This window comes from Cervus canadensis, chromosome 7, assembly GCF_019320065.1.
Source record: "Cervus canadensis isolate Bull #8, Minnesota chromosome 7, ASM1932006v1, whole genome shotgun sequence".
NCBI classification, from domain to species: Eukaryota; Metazoa; Chordata; class Mammalia; order Artiodactyla; family Cervidae; genus Cervus; species Cervus canadensis.
In genome coordinates, this window is record NC_057392.1 from 87,664,057 (window position 1) to 87,682,995 (window position 18,939).

Sequence of the window (18,939 nt, forward strand, 5' to 3'; positions counted from 1 at the left end):
GTTACCTTGGGAGACTGACCTAAGAAAACATTGGTACGATTTATGTCCAAAAATGTTTTGCCTATGTTCTCCTCTAAAAATTTTATGGTGTCATATCTTATATTTAAGTTTTTAAGCCATTTCTGAGTTTGTTTTTGTCCATGGTGTGAGGCCCTGCTCTAACTACATTGATTTACATGTGTCCAGCTTTCCCAACCCCGAAAAACATGGAGCGCTTCACAAGTTTACATGTCATCCTTGTGCAGGAGCCTGTCTTCTCGGTGTAGTTCTGGTTTTAGTGCAAGTGCCACTGAAGTGAGCGTGGCATTTATTATTTTTAGATGTGTGTAACATTACTTAATTTAAAAGCATCAATTTGTGTCAATTATATAAATAATTTACATGCTATCTTCTTTTCTAAAATTTTGTTTTCTCTTTTTAAAGAACTCCAAAAACATATTTTAGAAAATTCAAACAATAGAAAAGCATGATTTTAACAGAGAAAAGTCTTCTAATCCACTAACTCCCACCTCCCGCATCAAATATTTTCCAATTTGTTATTTTTATTCCTACCTCGTACCCAGGAAGACACCTGCCAAATTTGTTGTTCACTGTGGGAAAATTCGTGAATCATTTTTTGCATCACCCCTTTAATATTCACCAGTAAAACAGACATTACAGATAGTTAGAATAAATCTGAAAATGTTTATTTCAGAATTACATACTTTATAATCCATAAGATTAAGTGTCATCTCTGAAGGTGGAATTGAACCTTATCTCTTTTCTAATGTACAAGTCAACAGAATGATTTTTTTCAGATTTGTTTTGCAGTAAGCTTGAGAATGTTTTAAAATATAAATTATGTCTTCATATTCATCTTAAATTGTCTAAAGAATTTATTTCAAAGAAATGAGCACAGTCATTTTACATGATAAAATATGGCCTCAAAAATTTAAGCAAATCTTCACAATATGTAAATAAAAAGAAATGGCAAGAACCCAAGCTTCATTACTCTCCCAAGACTGCATTGCTGAGCTGACAGCAATTAAGTAAAAGTTATCATTGGAGAACTCAGGTAACTGCAGTGTAAATAACATTGCCCCCATTCTGTCTGTCGTAATTAAGTGCTGCTTGCTATTCACAGGGTAAAACCTGCGCCCTATTGAACTGTTTTCCCAAAGAGATAAGAGGATCACCCAAATTCATGTTTTGTCACAAATGACTTCTGTTGTAACTTAACTCATAAACTTATACTTCAGGGTTTCCTATAGGTAATATAAAAAATTAAATACTAGAATGGCATTTTTATCACAACTAAAACTTGATGTGATTACTATAATCTTATCAGCTCTTAGGGCATCTCTTAAAGGAACAGAGGCCTTATTCTTAGTTAAGAGTGTGTGCTGTCTTGCAGGGGAACACATGGACCATGGTGTATTGTACTTGTTCGGTTAGGTAACTTTTATCAAGTACCTGTTATATGAAAGGCCCTGTTACAGGCCCTGAGGATACAGCATGGGGCTAACTGGATCTAGCCTCAGCTCTCATGGAGCTTATATCCCAATGAAGGGAAGAGAGTGGACACCCAAATCAACAAACATGATAAGCATAGATAGTGTGGTAATTGTGGGGCTTCCCTGGTGCCTCAGATGCTAAAGTGTCTGCCTATAATGAGGGAGACATGGGTTCAATCCCTGGGTCGGGAAGATCTCCTGGAAAAGGAAATGGCAACCCACTCCAGTATTCTTGCCTGGAAAATCCCATGGATGGAGGAGCCTGGTAGACTGCAGTCCATGGGGTCACAAAGAGTCGGTTATGGATATGAATAAATATGGATAGTCAGAAAATAGGGCAATGACAAAGGGAGGGGAGGACTTGGATGTGGGTAGATTGGGGAAGACCTCTCTGAAAGAACAATGTTCTAAAGGAGAGTGAACCCCAGCCCCAAAAGAGGAGCGGGGTACATGCAGGCAGAGATAATCCAGAACTTATATTGGACACACAAATGTTCCATCATCACCACAGAGTCCACATCTTTACATTTGAATGCATTGTTTTCTCTCTGTTTTCCAGAAGCTAATTTTCTTTGCCAACTACCTCATTTTCTGTCAGCAAACTTTTAATTCACTTGTAGAAGAACAGAAAGCATTGGTCGACATACTAATGGCAGCCAAGCTGCCCTGGTTTGCTGGTTATCTCAGGGTAAATCTGGCTACTGACAATTAATTTTCCCTGGTAAAAAAGCATAAAGGAACTACAGAGAAAATTGTTGACAGGATACACTTTCTGGCTACTGTTATAGAAGGAACTGATCAGATTGGGACTCAAGGGAAAGATAATCTAAATCAGAGACAGAATTAGGATACCAAAGAAGATTAACTGTATTATTAACAAATAAGGCATGTTGGGATAATCTTAGACCCATATGTATTGGATCTAAGTTTTCATATGTATTTCTAATTATATTTACATGTATTATGTGAAATTCAGTTCATTTCAATTCGGTTGAACAGTCGTGTGTGACTCCTTGCGACGCCATGGACTGCAGCACACCAGGCTTCCCTGTTCATCACCAACTCCTGGAGCTTGCTCCATCTCACATCCATCGAGTCAGTGATGCCATCTAACCATCTCATCCTCTGTCATCCCCTTCTCCTCCAGCCTTCAAACTTTCCCAGCATCAGGGGCTTTTCCAATGAGTCAGTTCTTCGTATCAGGTGACAAAAGTATTGGAGCTTCAGGTTCAGTATCAGTCCTTCCAATGAATATTCAGGACTGATTTCCATTAGGATGGACTGGTTGGATCTCCTTGCAGTCCAAGGGACTCTCAAGAGTCTTCTCCAACACCACAGTTCAAAAGCATCAATTCTTCAGTGCTCAGCTTTCTTCACAGTCCAACTCTCACAACCATACGTGACCACTGGAAAAACCATAGCTTTGACTAGACAGACTTTTGTTGGCAAAGTAACGTCTCTGCTTTTTAATGCCATCTGGGTTTGTCATAGCTTTACTTCCAAGGAGCAAGTGTCTTTAATTTCATGGCTGAAGTCACCATCTGCAGTGATTTTGAAGCCCCCCAAAATAAAGTCTCTCACTGTTTCCATTGTTTCCCCATCAATTTGCCATGAAGTGATGTGACCAGATGCCATGATCTTAGTTTTCTGAGTGTTGACTTTTAAGCCAGCTTTTTCCTTCTCCTCTTTCACTTTCGGAAAGAGACTCTTCAGTTCTTCACTTTCTGACATAAGGGTTGTGTTATCTGCATATCTGAAGTTATTGATATTTTTCCCAGCAATCTTGGTTCCAGCTTATGGTTCACCCAGCCTGGCATTTTGCCTGATGTATTCTTCATAGAAGTTAAATAAACAGGGTGACAATATACAGCCTTGACATACTCCTTTCCCACATTGAAACCAGTCTGTTGTTCCATGTCCAGTCCTAACTGGTGTTTCTTGACCTGCATGTGGATTTTCCAAGAGGCAGGTAAGATGGTCTGGTAATCCCATCTCTTGAAGAATTTTCCACAGTTTGTTGGATCCACACAGTCAAAAGCTTTGGTGTAGTCAGTAATGCAGAAGTAGACAATTTTCTGGAAATCTCTTGCTTTTTTGATGACCCAATGGATGCTTGCAATTTGATCTCTGGTTCTTCTGCCTTTTCTAAATCCAGCTTTAACATCTGGAATTTCTCAGTTCATGTACTGCTGAAGCCTGGCTTAGAGAATTTTGAGCATTACTTTGCTAGTGAGTGAGATGAGTGCAATTGTGTGGTAGTTTGAACATTCTTTGGCATTGCCTTTCTTTGGGATCAGAATGAAAACTGACCTTTTCTGGTCCTGTGACCACTGTTGAGTTTTCCAAATTTGCTGGCGTACTGAGTGCAGCACTTTCACAGCATCATCTTTTAGGACTTGAAATAGCTCAACAGAATTCCATCACCTCCACTAGCTTTGCTTGTAGTGATGCTTCCTAAGACCCACTTGACTTCGCATTCCAGGATGTGTGGCTCTAGGTGAGTGATCACACCATCGTGGTTATCTGGGTCATGAAGATCTTTTTTGTACAGTTCTTCTGTGTATTCTCGCCACCTCTTCTTAATAACTTTTGCTTCTGTTAGGTCCCTTTTTTGTGCCCGTTTTTGCATGAAATGTTCCCTTGGTATCTCTAATTTTCTTGAAGAGATCTTTAGTCTTTCTCATTCTATTGTTTTCCTCTATTTCTTTGTATCAATCCCTGAGGAAGGATTTCTTTTCTCTTCTTGCTATTCTTTGGAAGTCTGTATTCAAATGGGTATATCTTTCGTTTTCTCCTTTGCCTCTGGTTTCTCTTATTTTCTCAGCTCTTTCTAAGGCCTCCTCAGACAACCATTTTGTCTTCTTTCATTTGCTTTTCTTAGGAATGATCTTGATCACCACCTCCTGTGCAATGTCATGAACCTCCATCCATCATTCTTCAGGCACTCTGTCTATCATATCTAATCCCTTGAATATGCTTGTTACTTCCACTGTATAATTGTAAGGGATTTGATTTAGGTCATACCTGAATGGTCTAGTGGTTTTCCCTACTTTCTTCAATTTAAGTCTGAATTTGGCAATAAGGATTTCATGATCTGAGCCACAGTTAGCTCCCGGTCTTGTTTTGCTGACTGTGTAGAGCTTCTCCATCTTTGGCTGCAAAGAATGTTATCAATCTGATTTCAGTGTTGACCCTCTGGTGATGTCCATGTGTAGAGTCTTCTCTTGTGTTGTTGGAAGAGGGTATTTGCTATTACCAGTGTGTTCTCTTGTGCAAAACTCTGTTAGCCTTTGACCTGCTTTGTTTTATACTCCAAGGCCAAATTTGCCTGTTACTCTAGGTAGCTCTTGACTTCCTACCTTTGCATTCCAGTCCCCTATAATGATGAGGACATCTCTTTGGGGTGTTAGTTCTAGGAGATCATGTAGGTCTTATAGAACCATTCAAGTTCAGCTTCTTCAGCATTACTGGTTGGGGCATAGATTTGGATTACTGTGATATTGAATGGTTTGCCTTGGAAATGAACAGAGACCATTCTGTCATTTTTGAGATTGCACCCAAGTATGGCATTTTGGACTCTTTTGTTGACTGTGATGGCTACTCCACTTCTTCTAAGGTCTTGTCCAAGTAGTAGATATAATGGTCATCTGAGTTAAATCCACCCATTGCAGTGTATTTTAGCTCACTGATTCCTAAAATGTCAATGTTCACTCTTGCCATGTCATGCCTGACCACTTCCAATTAATTTGATTCATGGACCTGACATTCCAGGTTCCTATGCAATATTGTTCTTTACAGCATCGGACTTTACTTCCATCACCAGCCACATCCACAGCTGGGTGTTGTCTTTGCTTTAGCTGCATCTCTTCATTCCTTCTGGAGTTTTTTCTCCACTGATCTCCAGTAGCATATTGGGCACCTACCAACCTAGGGAGTTCATCTTTCAGTTTCTTATTTTTTGCCTTTTCATACTGTTCATGGTATTCTCAAGGCAAGAATACTGATGTGGTTTGCCATGCCCTTCTTCAATAGACCACGTTTTGTCAGAAGAACTCTCCACCATGGCCTGTCCGTCTTGGTTGGCCTTACACGACATAGCTCATAGTTTCATTGAATTAGATGAGGCTATGGTCCATGTGATCAGTTTTATTATTTTTCTGTGATTTGGTTTTCATTCTGTCTGCCTTCTGATGGATAAGGATAAGGGGGTTATGGAAGTTCCCTGATGGGAGAAATTAGTAATTGTTAAATTAATATACAAAAGAAATTGTCCATTAAGGAATCTGTGTGCAATTTACAACAAACTGGAAAATTCTTAAAGAGATGGGAATTCCAGACCACCTTACCTGCCTCCTGAGAAATCTGTATGCAGGTCAAGAAGCAACAGTTAAAACTGTACATGGAACAATAGACTGGTTCCAAGGCAGGAAAGGAGTACGTCAAGGCTGTGTATTATCACCCTGCTTATTTCACTTATATGCAGAATACATCAAGTGAAATGCTGGACTGGATGAAGCACCAGCTGGAATCAAAATTTCTGGGAGAAATATCAATAACCTCATATACACAGATGACACCACCCTTACGGCAGATAGCAAAGAAGAACTAAAGAGCCTCTTGTTGAAAGTGAAAGAGGAGAGGGAAGAAACTGGCTTAAAACTCAACATTCAGAAAAGTAAGATCACGGCATCCAGTCCCATCACTTCATGGCAAATAGATGGGGAAACAATGGAAGCAGTGAGAGATTTTATTTTGGGGGGGCTTCACAATCACTGCAGATGGTGACTTCAGCCATGAAATTAAAAGACGCTTGCTCCTTGGAAGAAAAGCTATGACAAACCCAGACAGCATTAAAAAGCAGAGACATTACTTTGCCAACAAAAGTCTAGTTAAAGCTATGTTTTTTCCAGTGGTCATGTATGGATGTGAGAATTGGACCGTAAAGAAAGCGGAGCACCGAAGAATTGATGCTTTTGAACTGTGGTGTTGGAGAAGACTCTTGAGAGTCCCTTGGACTGCAAGGAGATCCAATCAGTCCATCCTAAAGGAGTTCAGTCCTGGGTGTCCATTGGAGGGACTGATGCTGAAGCTGAAACTCCAATACTTTTGTCACCTGATACGAAGAACTGACTCATTGGAAAAGCCCCTGATGCTGGGAAAGTTTGAAGGTGGGAGGAGAATGGGATGACAGAGGATGAGTTGGTTGGATGGCATCACCGACTCGATGGACATGAGATTGGGCAAGCTCCAGGAGTAGGTGATGAACAAGGAACCCTGGTGTGCTGCAGTCCATGGCGTTGCAAAGAGTCGGAGATGACTGACTGAACTGAACTGAACTGATGCAGTTCATACGTGGTCTTAATTTAGGATTTTTTTTTTTTGCCTTTTAAAAAAATTGTTCCTTTATTTCATATAAAGTGTAAGTCATATCTTAAAGCTTGATGATAAAATATTTAATTTAAAAAATTTCAGATGGACTTGGTACTATTTTGAGTCCAGCATTCCATAGATCCCAACATCTGTGTTGTTAAATTTGCCTAAGTTGTGAAATTCTGAAGTAATCTGTGTGATTTCTAAGGAATATAAAAAACTCATTCTTCATAAATCATACACCTAATGATTTTAATACCTCTTGTTAATTCTTGCCTGACCAGGATTTTCATGTTTGTTAAGATGTTGTTTTTAACAAATTATGCCTTCTACATATATTGTTTGCCCTTCTTTTCTTCTTCTTTTTTTACAAATAATATTTTTCATCACCTCTCCCTACAATTACAAAACAGGATCATTTCTTCTAGGAAACCTTCCTGGACCATGCTGCTGCTGCTGCTGCTAAGTCGCTTCAGTCGTTTCTGACTCTGTGCGACCCCATAGACGGCAGCCCGCCAGGCTCCCCCGTCCCTGGGATTCTCCAGGCAAGAACACTGGAGTGGGTTGCCATTTCCTTCTCCAATGCATGAGGTTGGGCTAAGTGTCTCATATCTGAGTTCTCTCAGCCCTTTGCACAAAGCCCTTTCCTAATCCCTTATCAGAACATATCAAGATAAGGTTGTAAGCAGTTCAAAGACACGGCCAGAGTATTATCATCCTGATGCCTGGGAGGAGCCTTGTGCATGATAACTTGAAACAAACTACTTTCAGTCAGCTAGCAATGCAATGTCTATTTTTATGTCTGAAGAGAATGTGTGTTCACTCAGACTTCCTAGTGAGAAACAGGAGAATTCTTCTAAAACCAATGAGTAGAGAAGGCTGATCTTAAGTATGGCTCAAATTTCAGAAGCCAGGAAGAAAAGATGAGTTTTACATTATACTACACACACACACACACACACACACTAATTTTTACATTACAATAGAACATCATAAGCAAAAGGAAAAGAAATGTTAAGACCCCGGGGAAAATATTTGCATCTCACACTCCAGACAAAAAATGAATTCGTCTAGTTTATGAAAGTCTTAGAAATTGAAAAGAGGAAGGTCAATGAATACAATAGAGAATAGGCAAAAGGCATGCACAGTTCACAGAACATAAAATTCTAATGGCCCCCAATCTTATGAAAAGATCTTCAAAAAAGAGCACTTACCAATAAAATAACAAATATGAAATTCACACTGCAGTGTCATTTCTTACCTATCAGATTGGCAAAAACCCAGAAATCTGAGCACATACGCTGTTGTCAAGTTGCTAGAGAAAGCTGCTTTCTTATGTATTTCCTGGTAGATATGAAAAATGGTACATGGTCTATAGCAGGAAAAGTGGCTATATTTACTAGATCTGAAGATGTATCTACCTTTGGCCCAATCATCTCACTTCTGGGAGTTTATTCAATAAATATACCTATACACGTGTGGAACCAGTTACATAAATTACAGCACATCCACCCAGTGGCCTATTATGTAGCCACAAGAAAGAATGATGAAGACCCCTAGTGACTGATACAGGATGATCTTCAGGATAAACTGCTAATGAAAGAGTACGGTATGAGTGTAAAGAGAATAAGAGGAAGGAAATGACTATATATTTTCATATTTTCTTGTGTTAAAGAATAGTGGAAGAACAAATAAGAAGCTAGCAGAATCATTACTTAGAATGAGTAGAAGAAAGAATGAGAAAAAAAGGCAGGGATGGAGGCAAACTTCTCTTTTTGTACTTTATTGTTTTGATTTATGAATTATTCATGTAAATACAACTATTAAAATTGTTTGTTAAAAAAACTCTTTTTTCAAAAAGAACAAGGCTGTAAATATTAGCTTTGTGTATGCACCTTATATTTATTTTTATTCAGATAAGATTACAGTTATATATGCAGAAATAAATGTCACAATATATGAGTGTGTAAAGAAGAGAGTTTGCTATAGTGGATAAAACATAATTTTAGAACCAGAGAGATCAAGATTTTCAGATTATAGCTCTATTATATAACTAGGGATTTGATCTTGGTTTCTTTCATTCTTTATTTTCTTCTTTAAAATGAGGCTAATAATTTCAGCCTTCTAGAGCTCTGGTAAGGGTCAATTGGAAGAAGGGATATAAAAGTTTTAGTACTTCATGGAGCTCACCAGACACACAGCTAACAATGCAAAGTCTGGAATGTGTCCAAGCTGTCTGCTTTCTAGAAGCTCTCTTTCTTGCATACACTCACATAGTGTGGCAATTCTAAATCAAGAATAATTCTCTTCTGGTTATCCTGACCACCCTTTGGAAATTTGGCTGAGATCTTACTTCCTCCATGAAGATTTCTTTTCTAGAGAGTCTGTTATAGTTATACTTAGTACTACAAACTTTATGTTTCATGTTTTAGATATTCATTTTTTGTCTCATAAGAATCCTAGATTTTTAAAATTCTTTCCTGAATTTTAAAACAATGCTTCCCTGGTGGCTCAGATGATTCACAATCTGCTTGCAATGCAGACCTGGGTGTGATCCCTGGATTGGGAAGATCCCCTGAATTAGGAAATGTTAACCCACTCCAATATTTTTTCCTGGAAAATTCCATAGACAAAGGAACCTGCCAGACTACAGTCTATGGGGTTGCAAGGAGTCCGACACGACTGACTGACTAACACACATAGCACATAATAAATGCTCAATACAATTTTTTGGATCTGTTTTTGTTTCTATTTGTGACAGAAAGCCTGGATATTAAGTAGCAAAGCCTAACCTGAGTCTTGAGTACCAGTTGTTTTAGTTTTTGATTTGTACAACCTTTAATTGGCTTCCTAGGTAACTCAGTGGTAAAGAATCCACCTGCCAAGCAGCAGATCCGGGAGACACAGGTTCAATCCTTGTGTCAGGAAGATCTCCTGGAGGAGGAAATGGCAACCCACTCCAGTATTCTTGCTCGGAAAAATTCCATGGACAGAGGAACCTGGCAGGCTACAGTCCACGTGGTCGCAAAGAGTCAAACTCAACTGAGTGCCCGAGCATGCACAACCTTTAATTAATGCCCTTTTGCAATCCGCTATATGTATTTCTCTATAAATCTAATATTTGCAGCCATTAAGATTATTTTTAATGAAAAAGTAGTGTGCTCAGGAATAAAACAAGATAATAATAATAAAATAATAGCAATAATAAGAATAAGAAATGCATATGTTTAGGGGATTCCCTGACAGTTCAGGGGTTAGAACTCTGTGCCCTCACCATGCAGGTAGCAGGTTTAATTCCAGGTTGGGTAACTAAGATTCTGCAAGACACATGGTATGGCCAAAAGTTTTAAGAAAAAGGAAATGAAAATGCTTATATTTGGAGCACAATATTATTTAAATATTTTCCATTCTGGTGTTTTATAATATTATTATGTCAGGTTATATCACTGTCAAAATTGGCATTTAGTTATAAATACGGCGACCCACTCCAATGTTCTTTCCCAGAGAATCCCAAGGACAGAAGGAGACTGGCAGGCTATAGTCAATAGGGTCACAAAGAGTAGGACATGACTGAAGAAGCCACAGTGCACGCGCGCGCGCGCACACACACACACACACACACACACACACACACAGCCACCTTTCATAATTTTTCACTTGGCCACTCTTTCTTAAGAAATTATTTTTGCTTGTATTATTTTTCAATAGACTATTTTTTACAGTAGTTTTAGGTTCACAGGAAAAATGGAGTGGATAAACAGACTTCCCACATACCCCCTACCCCAGCGCAATGTACGTAGACTTCCCTATTCAAACACCCGCCCAGTCCCCTCAGAATTGGTTCATTTGTTACAATTGATGGGCCTACATCAGCATGTTGTAGGCATCCAAAGACTACAGTTCACATTAGGATTCACTCTTGGTTTTGTACATTTTGTGAATTTGGACAAATCTATAATGATATGTATCTATCTTTATAGTACAATATAGATTATTTTTACTGACTTAAAATTCTCTGTGCTCCTGTTATCCATTCTTCTCTCTGTCCTAATCCCTAAAAATCTCTGATCTTCTTATTGTCTCCATGGTTTTGCCTTTTGTAGAATGTCATACGGTTGGAATCACATGCTGTGTAGACTTTTAAGGTTGACTTCTTCCCCTTAGTAATGTGCATTTAAGCCATTCATGTCTTTTCATGGCTTGATAGCTCATTTCTTCTTAGCACTGAATAATATTTCATTGTCCGAGTGGATCATAGTTTATTTACCCATTCAGTTTCTGAATAACATTTTGGTTGCTTCCAAGCTTTGGCGATTATGGATAAAACTGCTGTAGATATCTGCATGCAGGTTTTTGCATGGACATTTGGGTTGTATCAAGTTATTAAGAGTGTGTTTAATTTGTAAGAAACCACCAAACTGCCTTCAGAGTAGCTTTATCATCTTGCATTTTGTTGTTTTTTCATTCTCTTAACACTTTCTTTCATAGAGCAGAAATGTTTAATTTTAATGAAGTCCACCTTCTTTTTTTCATGGATTGTGCTTTTGGTGTTCTATCAAAAAAGTCATTGCCAAATGCAATATCATCTAGATTTTCTCCTAATTTTATAGTTTTGCATTTCCCTGGTGGCTCAGTGGTTAGGAATCCATCTGCCAATGCAGGAGATGCAGGAGATGTGGGTTTGATCCCTGGGTCGGGAAGATTCCTGGAGAAGGATGGCAACCAGCTTCAGTTCTTGCCTAGAAAATACCATGGACAGAGGAGCCTGGCAGACTACAGTCCATGGGGTCACAAAAGAGTTGGACATGACTTAGTGACTAAGCAACAACATTTTACATTAAATTCGTGATCTACTTTGAGTACATTTTGTGACGGGTGTTATGCCTGTGTGTAGATTCTCTTTTCTTTTTTTCTTTTCCTACATGCAGATATTTAGCGATTCCAGCATTATTTGTTGAAAACCCTGTCTTTGCTTCATTGCCTTGCCTTTGCTTCTTTGTCAAAGATCAGTTGAGTAGGGGTCTATTTCTAGACTATCTGTTTTGTTCCATTGCTTGATTTGTCTATTCACATTGATTTGCCAGTACCACACTCTCCTGATAGCTGCATTTGATTACCTTTTAGCATGCCTTTATTATGTTTTAGCATTTGTCATTCTAATTTATATGAAGAAATATTAATACTTAGCCATCCTGATAAAAATAGCGTATTACCAAGACTAAGTCAGAGGGGTGACTACTTCTATGTAGTTTTCAGTCTCATTGTTCCATATTTCCTGATTGATATTTCAATACTATTATAACATTTTTCATCTCTACTTGGTAATGTTGAGGTTTTGTTATTATTTCCTTTTTGAAAAAAATCTTTATTTATTTGATTTACTTGACTGCTAAACTATGTCTTAGTTGCAGCATGTGGAGTCTCTATTCTGTCATGGGGAGCCTTTCACTGAGGCACGCACACTCTAGCTGTGGTGCGTAGGCTCACCAGTTGTAGCACACGGGCTTACTTGCTCCATGGCAGGTGGGATCTTAGTTCCTTGACCAAGGATTAAACCTGCGCCCCGGTGCTGCAAAGCAGATTCTTAACCACTGGACCACCAGGAAATCCCATTTTGGTTGTTTCTGATAGCGTAAAATTATAGTTTAATTGAAAAAAACACCTACAAAACAATTTAAAATATAAAATTAATACCAGCTAGTATAAAACTATTTATTTTTCTTTGATTGATGGAACCCAATTAATTTCATTTCAGGGTGAAGATTGACAAAGGACCATGGGCTTAAAGTCACACCTCAAAACTCCTTTATTTTTTCTTTTTAATAACATACTTTCATACTGCAGATGTCCAAATATCTTGTTTTTCAACAAGGAGAACTGACAATATCTAGTTTGTCTTTTATATTCGAAGCTAGTTTTTTTTTTTTTAATGAAATAACTTCCAGATAATTTAGTCTGTTAATAAACATATTTAGTAAGTATTTACCATATTCAGGATTCTGTGCTAAACTTTGCCCTAAATAATTTTGATTATATTTCATAGCAACATAATACCTAATGAGATAGGTGCTATTATTATCTCCATTTTAGAGATGAGGCATTTAATGTGCAGAGAGGTTAGAAAGCTTGTTAGGAAAAGGTTAGAAAGACTTCTTACATTTATACATTGGTGGTGCAGTGATGAGCATAGCTGCCTTCCAAGCTCTCTTCCATTTATCAACTGATGGAGCAGGCCTAGTCAGACTGGCTCTGGGACCTGTAATCCACTCACCTAACAACCCTGACTATGAGGAAGTTGCACATATTTTGCCTCCATTAGACACTATGGTATCTTTAGCTTATGAACTTTCTTATTTCTGAATTTGGTACTTTACAGTGTTCATTTTTCTGTGAGCCAAAGTAGAAAGTATAGTCAATTCAAAGTAAAATCACTGGGACCAGTTAGGTAACTGCAGATATAGTATTTTGGGCCTCTCCAATGGCTCAGGAGTGGAGAATCTACCTACAATATAGGAGATACTGGAGACGCGAGTTCTGTCACTGGGTCAGGAAGATCCCTCGGAGGAGGAAATGATTACCTAGTCCAGTAGTCTTTCCTGGACAATCCAATGGACAGAGGAGCCTAGTGGGCTACAGTCCAGGAGGTGGCAGAGTCAGACATAACTAAGCAGGCATGCATGCACATACAGTATTTTGATTAAAATTATTTTTTGCACATGGTATAGTTACTGTAATAACAGTGAAACAATTATATTTCACTTAAATTATTAAATTATTCCCTATTGAATGAATTAGTATTCCTTCCACTTATGAAATTACTGTTTTCTTTTTTTCAAACAGATTTTATGCAAAGAATTGATAAAAGTAAAATGGGCAAGATTTCTACATAGAATTTGAATATAAACTTTGGCATGAACTGATTTTACTGAAGTAAAATGGAATCTGTCCCTTTCCTTTCCCCCATGTCAAATAAGATTTCTAGGAGCAATTTGAATATAAATATTGTTTAATGTGTACATATTGTGAAATTTTCAGGAATTTGGAGCTAAAAATTCTAAGTTTAATTGTTCTATTAACACATTCTAAAAAAGAAGTTTGGGTAGAGAATAAAACAAATAAGCAATCATGACCTTTGTTGATAGTTAATAATCTTCCAGAAATAATTCTTATATTAAAAAATTAATGAATTGCAAGTTATGCTAGACTTTATATACATTATATCTGCTCTACTCTAGACATATTTCAGTGCAGGAGATATTATGGTTTTCAAGACAGGTAATGTCTCTGCTTTCATGGAACTTATTTTCTGTTTGAAGTATGGGTATGGGAGTATCTGGTATTTATTAATAGACAAGTATATAAATGTTATGGACTGAATTGTGTTCCTCTAAAATTCATATGTTAAAGTCTTAACTCCCAGTAACTCAGCATGTGACTTTATTTGGAAATAGAGTTTTTAAGGGTATGATTAAGTTAAAGTGAAGTCACAAGTTTCGGCCCTAACCCAATCTGACTGATATCCTTACAAGAAGGAAAGAGTGGGACACAGGTGGATACAGAAGGAAAAACATGTGAGAATGTAGCCATATACAAACCACGGGGAGAGGCCTCAGAAGAAACTAATCCTACTGATACCTTCGCCTCCGACTTCTGGCCAGCGAAGGTGTGAGGAGACAACTTATTGTTTAAACTGTTCAGTCTGTGGTACTTTGTTAAGGCAGCCCTAGCAATCTAACATGCTACGCAAGGACTGTAGGATCAAATGGAATCTGATAGGCTAGAGAGTGATGGAGGCATTATCTTAGGTTGGATACCCAGAGACTGTTTCTCTAAGGAGGAGATATTTAAACCAAGATCCCAGTAATAGGAAGGAGTCAGTCATATGGTGCTCAGAGAGGAGAGCATCCAGCAAAGGGGATAAACAGAGCAAAGTTCCTATGGGTCAAAGAACCATAAGAAAGCAGACATGGATTAGATCTAATAGAAAATGATAAAAATGAGGTTGGATTCAGAAGCCAACCTCAGATGATGTAAGACTTAGATAGCAGGAAGAGGACTTTGGTTTGATTTTAAGTGCTATGGACGGTCATGGGAGAGTGTGACTCATAGAAGTGATATGATTGGATACTCATTTTAAAAAGACAATGCTGGTTGCGGGACTTTGCTGGTGGCCTAGTATTAATAATTATGACTCTGTTGCTTCTGTGCTCCCAATGCAGGGGATTATAATCCCTGATCAAGGAACTGGATCCCTCATGCCGCAGCGAATATCCCTGGTGCCTTAACTAAGATCCAGTGCTGCCAAATAAATAAATAAATGTTAAATAAAAGATAACATTGGTTGCTAGGTGAAGGATGGATTTAGGGGTCAAGAGCAAATGAAAGGAAGCCAGTTAGATGGCTCTCCTGGTTGTCTAGGCAAGAGATTGGGTAGTTTGTGCTGGTTGGTTGGTGGTTGTACAGATGGACAGGACTAGTTAGGTCTGCTGTGTGTTTCTAGTCAGAGGCCACAGTTCTTACTGCCAGCCTGTAATTGTGAGTGGAAGAGAAGGATCAATAAGTTTTGGGTTAAGTAACTTGGTGGTGAGCCTGGGAAGGATCAAGACAGAGTAAATTTGGAGGGAAAATCAAGAATTCTACTTTGGCTGTGTTATTTTTTGGAGATCTCAATTTGGCACCTGGAAATATGGGTCTGAACTTCCTGAGTGTGTCAGGGTTGGTCATACAAAGTTGGAAGTCACTGGTATAGATATGGTCTTTATAACCCAGAGACTGAAAGCGCTCACCCAGAAAGAGTGCACAGTAGAGAAGAAAAAAATGCCATTTCTCAGCAAGAGGTAGTCATCTAGAATGGTCTCTGTGGACAGAACTCAGGGTAGGCTGTAATATATTTTTCAAAATAGATGGTACATTTAGGGCTTCTGTGCACAACACGTCTGACCTAGGTAGAAGGACAACATCTTCTTCTTCAGAATCTACTCCCAGATCCTCGCTGAGATGTAGCAAAACACCCATTTAAAACATCAACTTAGGGTACTTATTTCTTCATATATATTTTTATTCCAAATTGTCTCAGTACACTCAGAACTCTCTTCTTAATGCTTTCCTGCTGCCTGTTGTGTCCATCCCTCACATGAAATTTCAAGAGATCTTTAAAGAAAATGGAAGTCAGACCCAGTAAGTTAAAGTGCATCCTGCCTCATTTTAATATCATCCATCCCAGTCCTGTTTCCTCCATTTTGGAGGAGAATAAACAGGGGCTGAAACAAAACTGAGAGTTAGTTATAATCACCCATTGAATTGATGACAGAAAATAATGGTCTATGACTCACATTAGCCCTCTGAAGTTGTCAGAAAATCAAATGAAATTCCAAATACAGTTTTGACACTAGAAGTGACTTAAGCAAAAGGTATTCTTATGACTCCAAATTCAACAACTTCATTTGTTCACTTATTCATTCACTCATTCGACATTTATTAAGAACCAGATATGTTTTAGATACACTTGTGCCACCCAAGGTGATATGGGAACATGAGAAAGCCTCAGTCAGTCACATGCTTCTGTCTGAAGCAAATGAAGCTGGTGGCTTCCTGTTGAGATGGCTGCTGCAAAAAGTTATTTTGCTTGTTCTTTATAATTCTCTGTTAGTATCCTAACTTTTATTCAGTTCCCAAATCTTTGTCTCCAACTTACCATTGACTGCATGAACTTTTGCTAAACTTCTTATAAAAATATTTTCTGCTTAAGAGACCAAACAAGTGTTCTGGTTGCTATAGGTTTCATAACTGGAAAACTTCAAAGGATTATATCAGACACTCAAAGACTAAATCTATATGTATTTCAAATGGTTACCATCTACCTCTCACATGCATTGTAGAATGGATAGTTTTCTGCATGAAACCCTTTAGTGACTCAAGAATAGGGGGAAGACAAGCTCTGCTTAATGTCCAATTATTTCTTGAAAGTGAAAGTTGCTCAGTCATATCTGACTCTCTGCGACCCTGTGAACATAGTTCATGGAATTCTCCAGGCCAGTCTACTGGAGTGGGTAGCCTTTCCCTTCTCCAGGGGATCTTCCCAACCCAAGGGTTGAACCTAGGTCTCCTGCATTACAGGGAAATTCTTTACCAGCTGAGCCACAAGGGAAGCCCTTGTGGAAGGGAATTATTTCTTAGGGTAGCTCTATTTTACTGTATCTTAAAACAGCAAGCGATTTCTTGCTATCCATTTTGCCGAAGTTGAAGAATGGAAATTTGGGCTGAGGGATGGGGATAAGTAGAACTAATTTCTAGATGAAGCAAAATAAATTAGATGCAGCGTCTAGGCACTATTTTAGAAACTCTCCCCGGAACCTTGGGGTTACAGAGCTAAGTGCCAAAGAGAATAAAACATCGAATTGGTCCAATCATTTCCAATTTGATGACCAAGAAATGAAAACACTTGGGGGAGTCTACTCACAAGCTTAGGATATTTCTAGTTCTCTTTCTCTGTCAGATCTTCAGGGTAGACTTTGGGCTTTAAAAGCCAGAAGTGATAGCAAGTCATCTAAAGTGTGCAGAAATGGAAGCATGACGAAGCGTGAGCACCCGGTTTTCTTGTTAGCCTTCTGGGTGGAAAAGATAAAGAAAACCAGTAAAAAGATGACAGTATCTTTTTTCCGGCAGCCCTGGGCACCTTAGTTCTTTACTCTTAAGAGAAATGCTACCAGAAGGCATTTATTTAAGAGGGGGAAGAAATGTTCTTTGTAACTTTCACTGGAAGTTACAAATAAACTTGACCTGCATGTTAGAAATGTCTCACAATTGTACACATTTAAACCCATAAAAGCCATATATTTATGTACCATTTCTTATATCTACAGTCAAATCTAAAATATAAGGCAACTTTCCAAGGCTTCAGTAAAGTGAATATTATCACCATAGGTAGACATTTATAGAAAGCGGGACTTCTCTGGTGACCCAGTGGTTAAGCCTCTGCACTTCCAATGCAGGGGTCTGTGGGTTTGATCTCTGGTTGGTGAGTTAAGACTCCACATGCCTTGTGGCCAATAAAATAAAATAAAAGGAATTCATGAGCATACATTAAAAAAGGGAAAATTATAGACAGAATGATTTGGTAAAATTATATAGTATCCTTACTGGACTGCCACTATTTGTCTGTTACTAATAAAAATAAATGGAAAAAAAAAATAAAAAAAAAAAAACCAAAAAAAAGTATTAAACAAAAAAAATTAAATTGTTTTTTTAGGGAGAAATGATTTAAAAAATTATTAACTGAAATTTTAAAATGGATTTGTATATTATTGTATTGAATTATGTATATATCAATTAAATAATCAATGTACTCTAAGTACTTCACAGTGTGATAATTCTGGATTTACCAAGAGAAGGATATATGGAGTGCTGAATTTTAAAGAAAGCTTAGAGAAGAAATGCTACCAAATTTTGGAATAATAGTAAATAATATCAGCTAGTTTTTTATTGAATATTTAATATTAATTAGTTGGGAAGATCCCCTGGAGGAAGGCATGGCGACCCACTCCTGTATTCTTGCCTGGTGAATTCCATGGACAGAGGAGCCTGGTGGGCTACAGTCCATGGGGTCGCAAAGAGTAGGACACCCTTGAGCCACAAACATATTTAATCCCTAAAACAATGTAGGAGACTGGGACTATGGTTCCCATTAGGTAGTCGAGATAACCAAATTCCAGAAAAACTCGTAAATTGTCTGAATTTTCCAAAGTTAGGCAGCTTGTATGTAGATGAGTGGAGCATAGGAACCTGAGTGGCTTAACTCCTTCACCTCTCCTCTTGGTCATTATCGCCTTTACCAGATAAAGCATATCAATAAAGGCGCATTCTATTTACTAGGCAAAAGGGGTGGATTTTAATGAACCATTTTGTATTTAAGACAATATAGCCTGAAAAGTTTATAAATAGTTTGTGCACCTCCATGTCCTACTGTAGTGAAAGCAATCTCATGTTCTTGCCTCAGAAGGCTTAGATTTCATTCTTCATCTTGCCACTTGACGTGGGTAGCTGAGGGCAAGTAAGACTGATTCACCAGCTGCTGGTG

At 38.2% G+C, this 18,939-nt stretch overlaps 1 non-coding gene across 1 annotated transcript; it reads right to left on the bottom strand.

Moving 5' to 3' along the window:
• Positions 1–200: 200 nt before the first annotated feature.
• LOC122445649 lies at positions 201–305 on the bottom strand. The gene has a single exon (XR_006270610.1). It is a non-coding gene; the product is annotated as a U6 spliceosomal RNA (small nuclear RNA).
• Positions 306–18,939: the final 18,634 nt, after the last annotated feature.